The 13,795-nt window shown below is 46.8% G+C and overlaps 1 non-coding gene across 1 annotated transcript; it reads right to left on the reverse strand.

Moving 5' to 3' along the window:
• Window positions 1-1,633: 1,633 nt before the first annotated feature.
• On the reverse strand, window positions 1,634-1,797 carry LOC135373779 (U1 spliceosomal RNA). The gene has a single exon (XR_010416588.1). It is a non-coding gene; the product is annotated as a U1 spliceosomal RNA (small nuclear RNA).
• Between the last annotated feature and the right edge of the window lie 11,998 nt (window positions 1,798-13,795).

Below are 13,795 nucleotides of genomic sequence, written 5' to 3' on the forward strand. Positions count from 1 at the left end.
ACCTTTAAAACTAGCACAACCATGACAAAATACTACAATGTGTGCAGTTCGGTATGTACAATACTGCACAATACTACACAATACAATATGCACAACACAATACAATATACACAATTGTGTATAAAATAACAAGAAATTGAGCTCCTATCCCGAAATATCAAATTAAATAAACAACGATCTTAAAGAAGAAAAGGAGAGGTCATTGATATATACCTTCTGCGTATGAAAACTATTCAAACCGTAGGGAAGGGTATAAGACAGGGACTGATGGCCGTAGTTGGTCCTAAACCAGGGTATTGTCCATTTGTCACAGTGACGAGTACGTTGTGATAAGTGTCGTAACGCAAACAAGGATAACATATAATTATTATTTTGTCGTGTGGCAACTAGAAAAGACTTGAACATATGATAGTTGTACATACTGGTTATAACTAGTCACTAGTAACTGGTCAGTAAACTAGTTATGTCTCTCTGCGTTCCTGTGCCCCAGACTAAAAGGCAATAGCGCAAGACCGAAGAAATTAGTGAATTGTACACAAGTAATTTCACCCTCGTAGACAAGACATGACGCAGACGATTCAAGAGTCCTATCGACCTTGATATTTTGACCTTTACATGGGATATGTGGCACTCCCAGGATAGGTCTTCGGAAAAATATAATATATATATATATAACACCAAGGGTCTTAACGACCTTTACAATTTCAATCTGATCATGGCCCAGATACACATCAACTAAGTTATTTACTACTTTGTTTTTTGGCTTATATAGTACAGCTTTCGTTTTGTTAGTATTTATAAGTAAATTGTTAATTTCTGCCCAGTGACTTATTGCCTGAAGGGCGGTGTTTGCCATCCGAGTTACTGCCTCAACTGTGGCACAAGCGAAAAATATGGCAGTATCATCTGCATAAATAAAAAAACGTACTTTACCCTCAGTGCGAATAATAAATTGTCAAATAGAACACGTTATCAATTCGTATACATCAGGTTCTGCTGCCAACACCTGTTCCTGATCCGTCCCAATGAACTCTACCTCGCACACCGTCTCTACCGCATACCTCGCGATGAAATCATCTCGTTTATGTTGATGTTAGAAAAAACATATATATAAAAGGGCTACGGAAATATGCTTCTCAACGTACACCCCTGCTGAAGAAAACATGACACGCGTGAAACAGAAAAAAATATTCAGTATGTATATGCGCAAATACGTAACAGGTGACAATAGTCGTTTATACGAATTGAAACGAGCTTCAAGAAGAAAGTTCCGCGTGAGATGTACTTAGATTTTGCAAGTAGAACCATCCATTAATTTGCAATAACGGGTTTTTTTTGTTTTTTTTTTTTGAAGGGGGTGGAGCAATGTCTGGGATCCGCTCCTGAAAGGTCTAAATATCTCCTTAGGGGATCAAGACGAACCTGTAGTCAGCCCATTTTGTGCCTTTCGTGCTACATGTATACTTTATCATGCTCTTCGTTGTGACGTTCGTTGGCGGTGACGCAACCGGGCCCAACGGCGAAGGGTCTCTGTCCTCAGGATACTTCCGTTGTTGCTGGAGCAATTGGACAACTGAAGACCTTCCAGCCCCATACAAGTAATCCATATTCTGCTTTTTAAGTTCGACAGACACGGGGACGAGCGCGTACGCAAGCCCCCACTACCAAAAATTGCATGTCCCAGCTACCCCGATTTGGGGAAGTGGCGGGTTTCAACCAAAACGCAGTGCAATGACTTGGCCTCCACCCGGGGAGCCTGCCACATTGATCATAGGCTTCCCGACACCAGGTAAGTATGCCGGGGCTTGCATCGCGAGTTGCCCCCAAGAGATCGCAGTATGCAAAGTGAGAGGTGTTTGCTGTTGCGACAAGGGGAAATCCACGTAGTTTCAATGCCGCTCTCTTCATTATTGCTACGTGCCAGGATGACACTTGTTGTAGTTAATCTGTTTCTTATTTAAATTTGTGAATTTTCAGTAGCGTAATGCTGTAACGGTCATTATGACAGCCTCGAAGGTAGACGTCAGCCCATCAAGAAATATTAGAGCTGTCTCAATTGGGCTGCAGGGCCGGCAAAAGGAGGTTGGCAGCCAAGAATGACGGCCCGGGGCCTGAGCCCCTTCAGCACGACGGAGACATATGAGAAGGGGTCCCAGGCAGGACTCATCCCCGGGACCCGTAATTTCTCTCGCCAGCCCATGCTGGGCTGTACTCTGTGAATTAGTGCAAGCGCTGCAACCTCCCGCATTAGATTCAACGGAACTGCGAACCTTTGCTCTACACTCGACCATTTGTTTGGGAAAAGTGCCATGGGAGTTCAGCACGAGTTCACAAATAATGCTTGGCCGTGCTGTGTGAACTATAGTGCAGGCGGTGCGAGTTCCCGCATTCGATTCAATGGATGTGTAAACTTTTGCTCTACACTCGACCATTCGATTGGGAAAAATGCTGTGGGAGTGCAGCACGAGTTCACAAAAAAAGCTGGGCTGTACAGTGTGAACCAGTGCAAGTTCCCGCAGTCGATTCAATGGAAGTGCAAACCTTTGAACTACACTAGACCATTCAATTGGGAAAACTGCAGTGGAAGTGCAGCACGAGTTCACACACACAAAAAAGCTGGGCTGTATCGTACGATTGGGCTCTATACTCTGTGAACTAGTGCAAGCAGTGCAAGCTCCCGCATTCGATTCAACGAAAGCGCAAACCTTTGCGCTACAACAACATCAACAATTATATTTTGACGATGAAGTGGGGAGGTTTTGAAACGGCGTTCGATGAAATGGGCAGACACCATTTTACAGCACAGTGTGGATATAACCAGTGCGCGGACAATTGCTAACTAGATAATTGCTCACCAAAAACTGCCGAGGCCGGACAATGGCTCACCGCAGAGCCATTGAAGCCGGACAATTTCTCACCGCCTTTCCAGTTATATGGTAATTTTATTTCACGTTCTTTATGTGATGCGATTTTATTTCGCATTTATGACGCCCTTATACTTTTTTATGTTAGCTGAACTTCTTTTTGAGCTTTCTTAGGTTGCTCCAAATAGATATAGGAACTCCACCAGTGAAGAGGGCGAGGCGAGAGGTTGCCCACTTGCAGGCACGCCTGAAGCGTCTTTGTCAGGACTATACCTGCGTCACCAGGATCTTCGAAGGCACATAGAAGCCGTGGGGAGATGCATCTGCTTCCGAAGCCAGAACGATGATGAAAATAAATACTACGTGGTTCCAAAAGTACGCTTGTCTTTGGGAGCAGAGCTACGCTTTGTCGTCCACGAAGAAGGTCAAGAACTTGCAAGGAAGCAGACGAGCTGGTGATGATGGACATCCATAATTAAAATGGAGAGACCGAGGGACAAGTCGTATTGTGACCATGTTGTTTATGTGTTCCTTAGTCTCTGGGTTTTAATTATGGATGTAAGAACTCGACGTTTGCGAGAAGCGTTCAACCCAAGGGGATGAAACTCGCGAGTTCACTTGCGGACTAAAGTGAGGCGCTGCGAGCTTTTCGCGTCGTCAGACGTCATGAAACGTCAGAATTTTTACGTCGAAGCGCGAGTTCTCAACCGTCACGAGCCTATTGGCTCCTGAGGCCGCTCCCCCGGTATGCGAGCGCTCATTGGTTGGTTTGAAATTATGAACTTTCCTTGGCGCGCTCAAGGTTGCGACGCCGTGTCGGCGGTGCCGGAGCAACTCGCCGGAAAGTTTCGAAATGTGTTGGGTGCAGCAGGGACGCAAGCAAAGCATCTATGCCGGTACCGCTTTGGATGGTTTTTAGTGTCCTTCCCTAACATGTTCTCGATATCGACTCTGAAAAACTCGGTGCCTCATGGATACTTCTGCAAGTCAATTGAGTGGTAGATAAGTGGAAGGCATGCAGGTCTGCTTCGCTTGCTCGGTGCGACAACGATTCAAGAAGGACGAATACTGCGTTTTTCCGCTACTCACTCGATGACAGGTAAGTCAGTTCCTATTCCATTTTGCCGCTTAGCATAACATAGCGCCGCACCTGTGGCATATACGCAGCATTTGGCAGGTAGAATTTTTGGTTTTCACGTTTCTGATCCCTATCTTTCTTGTTCAGGTATAAGCACTCAACCCATATCTGCTTCAGGATAGCATCTGCATGGATACAGTAGAATGGATAAGACTCTCAGAGTGGTTGGAGCTACATCTTTCGGCATAGCAGCTTCACAATTTCCTTTGTGACGGGTCAACCAGGCGCCTACACAAGCAGCAAAGGGATATGGACATGTTCTCTCTCATGCCGGATCTCTGAATGTGTGTGCCTGTGCAGCCAACATACTGTTGTTCTACTGTGAAATCTTCTACGTGAGACATCAGCAATCAGTGAATGCAAAGTTGCTTCGGTATTTCATTCGAACTTCAGAAACAATTAATGTTCATGTTCATATCATGTTGGTGTTCTGCACAGCTACAGCAGACTTCATATTTGTGCTTTGGAAATACCTATCCCGGAAAATAAAGCACTTTGTGCAACAGAAACAGCCAACGCTTTCGCATTTTATTTATTTCACTCGACGCGAACGGAGATCCACAACCACCCAGAACTGCCCAGAACCGCCAAAGCGGGGGAGAGGGAGAGAACAGATGGGAAAGGGAAAGCCTCGCCAGCGTCACAGGTCACCCAGGGAGACAAAAAAAAAAAAAGCAAAGCAAAAAGCTACTCAACCGACGTCCAACGATTGGCCCAACGCTTGAGGTCACGTGAGTTTTTCCCAACAATAGAATTATACTACACGTTCATTCCCCTGGTTCAACCTTAGAAGGCTAAAAAAGAAGCTTAGCCAACGTAAAAAAGTCATGTATGAGCGCCTTATACGCGAAATAAAATCACATCACAAAGAATTAAGAAATAACAACAACAACAACTACTTTATTGTGCGATTATCTTATTAATATATTTCATAACAAATTGCGAAGAGGAAGAGGAACCACCTGACCCCATCTGCCCCCGTTCGTGGTTCAACAGCGCTCGAGCCCGTCGATAGCTGCTCCGTCGTGTTGGATTAAACACTTGTTGGAGTTATCCTTGATTGTCAAATTGTTTTCCAAATTGTCGGATTGTCATCCTTGTCGTTGCCAAATCCCGAGTGGGCGTCAAACTCTTCCGAGACTAGAACTTCTCGCAGCCTTGTTATCCTGTAGGCTCCTCAAGGCTACTCCAGACTACGTCATCAGGTTTTAACATCCCCCACTCTCAATGCCACGCCTGGACCGATTCCATGTTTGTTCTGTCATGGATTCGGACAACGCCTGCACGTCTCCTACCATTTGTCAGCAATCGCCTTGCAGAGATCCAGCGTTATGCATCATTCCCTCTGTAGCCTTCATTCTGGAACCGGTAACCGCCAGGACGACTGGCAAAGACCTATGCGTCGTAGAAGTGGTCTAAAGGGATGCTCCCCCCCTCATCGGCTGGTATACGTTAATGCGGGGTCCTCGAAAGGCAACGTCAAGCAAGAGGTTCGTTCTAATCAAACTCTTCAATTACTCTGCCAGCAACACCTTCGTAGAAAACTTGAATAGAACATGTCCATGACCGTCATGGGATACGGACATTAAGAAGCTGCAGCACAACTGGTTCGCGGGCAATGACGTCTTCGATTTGCATCTAGCCAGTGACGATGAAATTCCCACAACCTGTACGGGAAGTGCTAGAAGGTGTAGAGCAGGTTGGTTAAAACTTGACATGATCGAACGCACAGATATCCGTGTCCGTCTGTGTTTTCTGTAGGTTCCATCATGTCAAAATGTTCGGGAAGTGTTATACGCTTCGTGCAAAGCGTCCGCCGCGCCACGGAGAATCCTGGCGGCAGCCATAAGAACTTGTTGTGTGAGTTCGCTCGGTTCTCGAGGGCTATCCGTACGCTTTCAATATCCACCTTGCTTCGATGACGCCGCGCCTGAATTGATAGCTGCTAAAACTAATGCCGTAGCGCTCGAACTGTTGCACCGTTGGGTGCACAAATACGTACGAGAACGCCGGGCGTAGGAAAAAATGGTCCCTGGTTGTTTGGGCAAAAAAATGGTCCCACATGTTCCTGCGCGCCCAAAAATACAGGGGCGTAATGGCAAAAGGGCAAGGGTGCAGGCCAGCTGGTACAAGATAAAAAATTGGAACCCGAGCAAGGGACAGAGGAGGGACCACACGACACGTTCGAGAACGTGTCGTGTCGTCCTTCCTCTGTCCCTTGCTCGGGTTCCAATTTTTTACAGGGCCGTGGTTGCGGATAACTGACGAAACAAATCACAGCCGACCGAATGTTACCACTCGCTCTCCCCATTCGTTGAAAAATGAGGCATATGCCTTTTTCATCTGTTAATAGATAATAAAATCCGCAGGTCGTTCAATGAGTTACATAAAAGCGACATCATTCGCAGCACTAGATCGCTAGCGCTATCGTTCGCTGGATGCCAGTATTGTTCTACTGTTGGTCAGACACGAGTTTTGAGTTTATAAGTTTGAGCGTCATCCGAAAAGAGGAAACGAAAAGGAAAAGGAGACACGAGTTTTACAGTTGTCCCCTGCAGTTTATGGACAATAAAAGCTGTTGCCCTCTCATTCAGTGATTCATTGGCTTTTCAACTCCGCTTCTGCTGAAGATACGGTTCATCGACATAGAAAGTATGACAGAACAACTGTAAAGCCTGTCTGTAGAATAGTAGGAAAACACCAGCTTGAATTGGGAATTGTAACACTAGGTTGAATTGGGAACTCCAAGGACCCCCGAACAGCGAGTGTGAGGTGGAAGCAGTGTTGTACGTAGCGCCGTTACTAGTAGCGGCGCTACCGTATCTGTTACTTTTTTCGGTAGCGCAGTAGAGATCGCGCTACTTTTTTAAAGTGGTAACGAAAGAAGTACTTCCGTTACAAATTTGCGGTAGCGCAATCTTTGAGCGCTACCGCTACCGCTACTTTCCGAGCTGGGGTTCGTGACAACTCGACTTCGACCTATCATCAATCCTCCACTGCCTGCCTTCGAACAAGCTGCCCGATATCACAACTCATTCTGCGAAGACCGGGCAAATAGCCGAAAGGAGGGCACAGAGGCCGTTATCTTACAAAGAGGCTGTGTCCTCCACGTGTTCCCTATTTGGAATTAAACTTCTTGACGATTTGGTGTATTGTCGGAGTTGTCTGCAAACTGACGTCACTCCTACTGCATTCTGCTGCGTCTTCGCTAGCTATGAGTCATAACATTCCACATGACATTGCACCACGTACGCTTAGGTGCTTGACCGTTGCCATTTCTTGTCCGCTGCAATGAAGGGACCATGGCCTGCTACAGCAAGCATCTTTGACTATAAGGAGGAGAAAGAAAACAGTAGCGTGGTGTTCAGATGTCTACTATGCGCCTAGGTGGGAAAGCTTTATCTGTGCGTCAAGGAAGTAAAGTCCAATTTGAAAAAGCACACCATGGTATGTTTACTCACTTCTCGTTCCGGGCAATCTGAGTTCTTTTTGCGACAAAGCTGTTGAGCCTTTTATCGGTAGACTTCGTTGTGCTTTATTTGCTTTAGAGGAAGAGAAAAAGATATGCAGCATATCGAGTAGGCTTTAGTAAATCCGTAAAAAACGGTTTTCCAAATTTTAGCCTTCAGGCGACCTACGTGTAACCTCCATTGGACGTCGATTTATTATTTTATTTTATTATTTATTATGTTGAGCTATTGTTTTATTTTATTATTTATTATTTTAAGACGTTTGAAGTACGTCATCAACGATACTGTTTGTTTCTTTCCTAAAAAGTAGCGGATGAAGTATCGCGTTACTTTTTACGGGTAACGGTAGCGGTATTCCGCTACTTTTAGGTACATGTAACGATATCGCGATTTCCTTACTTTTTGCTCAGGTAGTGCGTATCGGTATTGCGCTACCTTTTTCGGGTAGCGGGTACAACACTGGGTGGGCCAGGCTAGTGAGCTCAGTGCAAAGCGTTTATGTGTGTTTTATTTTATTGGTACGAATACAGAAGGTAATGTCCCTCTTTGCTTACTCCTCTGTAATCCGTCCTATTATAAAAGAACGCAGGTACCATTTTTCGGACATATCTGTAAGAAATCGAATTATCTGTACTCCACAAAAAAAGAGAGGAACAACGGGAACAGTCGCAATGCGCTCAATACAACCGGTGCAGCGAATGTAATCGCTTTCTCGCCAAATCCACACGAAGTGGACAGGAGAAGAAGATGGGTGTGGGCCGTCAAACGTACGTCACAAAATAAGCTACTTCGTGAATTCTATCTCTCTTTTTTAGGCCAATGATCCTAATTGATTGCCGTAATCAGACCGTATATCGTTCATGATGTGTGTTCTCAATTCAGAAATGAACTTCCAACTAGCTTGGACCTTGTGGCTTTGTCCCACTCAGGTAATGAGACTTCTGTATCCTTTTGGTGTGGGTGCAACCTTTGCAAAGTTACTGTAAAAGGTATAAAAGAAAACACACGCGAGTGCGGTGCGCAGGAAGAAAAGCTCAAAAAATTTTAATTACGCTGACAACCCGCTTCTGCATATAGTCTTACGCCTTTTGGCCGCCGAGGACAGAAATTAGTCGTCCGCAGTTTAAAGCGATTGAGACCGGCAAAATTACACAACCGATTCACACATTTTTGATTTGCATGACGCCCGTTACATACACTTTTGACTGGTTCCGATATCGGACGACTCACACAAAAAGTTCGCTATCCCACCGCTACGTGGCCACGCAAAGCGCCACCTTTAGTCTGTGCACGAGGCGTATAGATTGTGTCTTCGTCAGGGGTACAGAAAAGCTAGTGGTGGCCAATCAGCTACTTCAGTTTCCACAGGCCTCCGCTGTCCATCGTCGGAGAATGCCAACGATGGCGTCATAAATGCTATTGCATTTCAATGATAATCTGCACAGCGATTTCTGCACATTTTTTTCCCTTTCCCGCGCTCCTAGGAGGGAAGCGCCGTGGCGACTGGAGATCACGTGGTTTCGCAGCCGTCCATTTTCCCCGGACTATTGCGCCAACGGCACATTCTGGGGTTTGGTAAAAAAAAAAAAAAAGAAAAAGAACGCTCTTTTGGAAACGTTGCATTACTTCGAGTTTGCACACGGCTCACAGAAAGGAAACTTGACCAGATGGGCGTATCATGCGCTGAGCGGTGACGCAACCTTGCGCAACGGCGAAGGGTCGTCTGCACAGGGGTGACACAAACCCGCCATTGTTGTAACTACCCTCAAGCGGGTGCTTTTGGCAAAACTGCCATCTTGTCCTGGTCGCACGTCATAGAACACGTCATTTTGAGGTCATGTGACTTTTTTTACATGTCGTTTTGCCGCTGACCGACATATTTTCGCCGTCATAACACCAAAAGATGAACGTATTTTGCCAAGCGTAAACTATGCGGTGCTTCTTCCGCAACATGGTAGCCCGTTTCAGCTTAGTTTAAGTACATCGCATCGGCTCGGTAAGTCTTAACGCGCGGTCGTCATCACATCTTTGGAAGTTGTCACAATACGAGGCTTTATGTGTAAAACTCCGCGTTTTATTGCGAGATTATCGGATAAAAATAATTACTGTGATCGAAAAACATCCAAAACGTCGTCCAGAAACAATAACCGCATTGTTTACAAACGGTTTGGCCACCGATCACGGGCGCCGCCATCTTTAAGGTCACGTGTGCCTTGACGTTTGCTGTGACGTGCGACCAGGACCTGTCCAGGATGCATTGCGTTCGCCAAGCACGCTTTCGTCTACGGAGCAATACATTGGATGCCACCCCTGTGGTCGTCTGCCCTCAGGATACTTCCGTTGTTGCTGGAGCAATTAGACAACTGAAGACCTTGTGTCACCAACTGTAGGATGGGACAAGCGTTAGCTTGCCCACATCACGCTTCAAAAATAGATCACAAAACAGCAACCGCCTGAGATCCCTCAGAGGCCTTCATTGGGGTCGCAAGCGCCACCTGTGGCACGCGAGGGATCATGGGAACTTACCTTTCAGCCCCATGCAAGTAATTCATATTCTGCTTTTTAAGATCGACAGAAACGGGGCGAGCGCGTACGCAAGCCCCCACTACCAAAAATTGCACGTCCCAGCTACCCCGATTTGGGGAAGTGGCGGCTTTCAACCAAAACGCAGTGCAATGTTTTGGCCTCCGCCCGGGGAGCTTGCCATGTATTGGCACCGGCGCGGAAGACCAGCCACAGAGCCGCGGAGCTGTTCAGAAAAATTTTATTAACAGGTATTCTATTTGCATTACCTGAAGGTGGCGCTCTTTAACACACAAAACCGAACCCCCCAAAACAAGAAAAAACCATTCTATCTATATACATTCTATCTATGTAGTCACACACAAAATTGTCCCACTACAGTTTTGTTTTTTGTGATAGCTCCTAAGAATCATGATTAAAACCCTATGACGAAAAGGAAATGAGTGGCATGAATAAGTTTATCCTGGTTGAAATGGGAAACGGCCAGCTTTCCTACAGTAACAGGGTTCCTTTTGTAGCACTCGTACTTTCCCTCCTCTGACTTGCACTAGAGGCTGCCACTCCCACTCTTTCCCAAAGTTTATTTCATCCATAACTCGGGAGCGGTTATGTAAAAATTGCTTAAAGTGCTGGGTGACAATATTCACTATGTAGCTGATAGATACAAAACGGCGATTTTGCCTGGTGTCACGACATCGCACTTGCCATAGAGCTTCCTCGGTTAGCGCGGTTAGAAGCACTCTTAGTCTCTTTCTTGGTGTGGTCCAATCCCGAGAAGAAAAACCAGCAGGGAGCTGAAGATTATAGGTGTTGGACATCCGTGACCACGTTGCACGAGCCACTGAGCACTCTCGAAACACATGTTGGACAGTTTCCGTACTCAGGCAATGAACACATTCATCGGTATGTGTGATGCCAAACCGTGTGAGTCGATCTCGTGTGGGTAGGACTTCCCAAGCCGCCTTCCACCTTAAGTCTTGTACTTTTCCTGGCAACCACGATGCTGACACTGCCCTCCAGTTATGTTGCCGTCGTTCTTCTTCTATCGCTTCCTCATTGGAAATTCTTTCTCCTAGCTCTGTAGCCGTCGTTTTGAAAATGTCTATATTCGGGTCCAGGGTTTTTAATGTTGTACAAGCAACGCGTAGTGTTGGGTCGGTGTCTCTGTCTTGCTGGCCTTCTTCCATGTTTCAGCTTGGAGGACAAACCTCCCCAACGGTCCCAGCAAATATCGTGCTAAAGCTGCAGGTGGTCCCTCAGTCTCGAAGCAGACGACGCGAGCTGTAGTTGTGTCACAGTTCAGATGACAGTATTATGTTGAACGCGTGCTTGCACTTTTATTTCTGCATGTTCGGATGTTTACTCTTCTATTAGAAGACCAGTCACAGTGTGCAGAACGCAAAAGGAGTACGCGGGACCGGTAACATTACGTGTGGCAACGGTGACTTCCAACGTATGTACCTTTCTTAATTAAGTGGTAAAGAATGTTGCACCCAGAACACCATTAATCAGATTTGTACAACAACAGAATATATGTAGTGAATCTGTGGCACAGTGTCAGGTCCCAAACGAACGATTCAAGATGACTCGAACACACACAGGCGACTATAACAGCCGATCGTGTACTTACTAATAAAATGTGTTCCCGTGACAGAGCTGCCTTCCGTTAAACAAGAGCCGCAGCCGGGAGAGAAACACATTACCACACGTCGTTTCCAGGATGATGCTCACATTTTCGCAATAAATGACTTTCGAAAAGCAAAATCACACGGAGAGCAGCGCGAGAAACAAAGCCTTGCAAAACCGAATCTTTAGAGAGGATCACGTGGTAGACAGGACGTAGTGGTGATTTTGACTCGAACGACCGCTAGAGGGCGGCTACGCTAGCCTGGACGGAAGAGTCCATGGAAGAGCCGCTCCTTGTGGTGTTTCCTTCCTCCATGCCTATAAAGGCTCATTCACACATGCGTTTCAAAAAGCGGCTCCGCCTCAGCGTTCGCGGCGTCGTGAGCGGGCGGCAGAAATAGACGCGCATTTCCGGAGTCGGGAGGGGAGAGACGTCGAGTAAAAAAAACTGCCATGCCGACCTTCTCACGACGTCGGCGAGAGCTGCCGAGAACGACAGCTGGCGACCAATAAGGTGACACAGAAAGACCACGCCTCTTGATTTTTCGTCGGCTTTGGATGACGGAATGCCACTGCAGTGTCCACCACATGTGGTGGGAACATGAAAATCGTGCGCGCTGACAGGGCGGCGGAAATGCGCCTCTACTTCCGCCCTGGCCCTAAATGACTGGCCCTAAGAACTGGCCCTAAATGACTCTGTGGACAGCAGCGTCGCCGCATCGCTTTGACGTGACGCTGTGAAGCGAGTCTATTCCTGTTGCCGGCTCCACAGTGCACTTGCACGGACCTCGGAGCACTTTTTGTGGACTCATGCTGCACGCCCACGGCGCTTTTCCCAATAGACCTTTCTCTATTGCAAACTGTAGGATGGGACAACCAGAAGCTTGCCCACATCACGTTTCAAAAATAGTAACGAAAGAAAAATTCTTTCCCGGAAACAGTACCGCAAGCGATACTGCCCCGACGACCTTGTTATCGGCCGCGCCGTTCAAAGACGCAGCCCGCCCGGGGGGCGGACCTCGTTATCAAGGGGCCTCTCTCCGGTATATGAGGGACCGGCTACCATTTGCCTACTTCCACGGCTTACGCGAATTTGAAGGGAGACCAGAGCATATCTGCCCTCACCTCTGAATAATGTCGTCAAGCAGGAGAGCTTTTTTTAGGAAAAATCTGTCCGGAAACAGCACCGCAAGCGATGCTGCCCCGACGACCGTTTGATAGGCCGCGCATTCAAAGACACCCGTTAACAAAGGGGCCCTTCTCCGAAATATGAAAGACTGGCCCCCATTTGCGTCCCTCTAACGCTTACGTGGATTTGAAGGGAGTCCAGATCATATCGCTTTGATCTTAAAGGGACCATGAAATGATTTTCGCGAATTCCGAGTACTCTGCAGGAAACCGTTCTCATGATGCCTCACTATCGTACACACATAGACTTTTAACCGTATTCAGCACAACGGGGGCGCAGTTATCAGACAAAAATAGCAGGGCGTGACAGCTGGATATATGCCTTCGAAGCGGGCTTACGTCATCGCCATTCAATTCTCTCAGCCAACTTTGAACAACGAGGACACACCCCGCGGGATCATGTGGGTGCATGGTTTCGGTTTGGACAACAATGACGTCGTATATCTGACGTCGAAATCACTTCAAATATGGCGAAAGGCAAATTGTCAGCAATGGAGGAAGAGATTATGCGACACACACAGCGTCTATGGATCGTTCGGTACTCAGCAGCTCGTAAAATGTCACCGACGGAGGTATGTTCTGACGAAGAAGAAGTTCAAAGAGGAAAACGTGCTCCGGTAACCATGCTGACAGTCAACGGCTATATTACATTTCTCGTAGGATTCTGTGTCAACGGTTAGATACAATCTTGTCTCCAGGTCAAATTAAAACATATTTCATGGCGAAGTATGCAAGCTTGTTTGCAAATTTTGCAGTGTGCTCGCAAAAGCCCGTCCACGAATCGGCAACATGTTCTGTGCAAGGTATATCTAATCTGGTAGCGAAAACAAGCGAAAATACTAAATCAGACCCATCGGCAAGGCTACCATCATGAGGCGCGAGCGATCCTGGGTGTTGACCACTGATCTCTATGTATAAAGGCTGGATCGCGCATGGGAGAGGGGCTCGTGGGGGAGAGGCGTGCATTCGGGCCGCCATGTTGGGAG

Source organism: Ornithodoros turicata, unplaced genomic scaffold (assembly GCF_037126465.1).
Source record: "Ornithodoros turicata isolate Travis unplaced genomic scaffold, ASM3712646v1 Chromosome31, whole genome shotgun sequence".
Taxonomy (NCBI): domain Eukaryota; kingdom Metazoa; phylum Arthropoda; class Arachnida; order Ixodida; family Argasidae; genus Ornithodoros; species Ornithodoros turicata.